Source organism: Pteropus medius, unplaced genomic scaffold (assembly GCF_902729225.1).
Source record: "Pteropus medius unplaced genomic scaffold, Ma_sr-lr_union100, whole genome shotgun sequence".
Lineage (NCBI taxonomy): Eukaryota > Metazoa > Chordata > Mammalia > Chiroptera > Pteropodidae > Pteropus > Pteropus medius.
Genome location: NW_024344240.1, coordinates 16199205 through 16199605, shown reverse-complemented (window position 1 = coordinate 16199605; position 401 = coordinate 16199205). Strand labels below are relative to the sequence as shown.

The 401-nt window shown below is 36.4% G+C and overlaps 1 non-coding gene across 1 annotated transcript; it reads right to left on the bottom strand.

Annotated features, from left to right (window-relative positions):
- Nucleotides 1-217: 217 nt before the first annotated feature.
- LOC120607632 (U8 small nucleolar RNA) lies at nt 218-352 on the bottom strand. The gene has a single exon (XR_005654186.1). It is a non-coding gene; the product is annotated as a U8 small nucleolar RNA (small nucleolar RNA).
- Nucleotides 353-401: the final 49 nt, after the last annotated feature.

Below are 401 nucleotides of genomic sequence, written 5' to 3'. Positions count from 1 at the left end.
TGACTGCATGTGAGGCCCTAAGGAATTCAATATGCCATAGGTATATAAATGTTTACTAGGTACAGTAGAATGAAGGTGCCAGTGTGTGCTCAAAAATGAATGTTGAAATTATTATTCCCTCTTTTGTCTTTCTGTTCAGTAATACATTTTCATGTTTAAAAGGGAAATGGATTTTTTTTCCAAAAAATTTTTTTCCTTTTTTTTTTCCCCAGGAAGAATCAGATAAGAGCAATCAGGGTGTTGCGAGCCCTGACTACACAGAAACAATAATCACAAATCATGCGAATTCCAATCATCACGTTCCAATTTGCCCTCTAAAGGAGGAACAGGTAAGGATCATCCTACCTGACGATCAGATTCTTCTTCTTCTTCTTCTTCTTCTTCTTCCTCTTCTTCTTCTT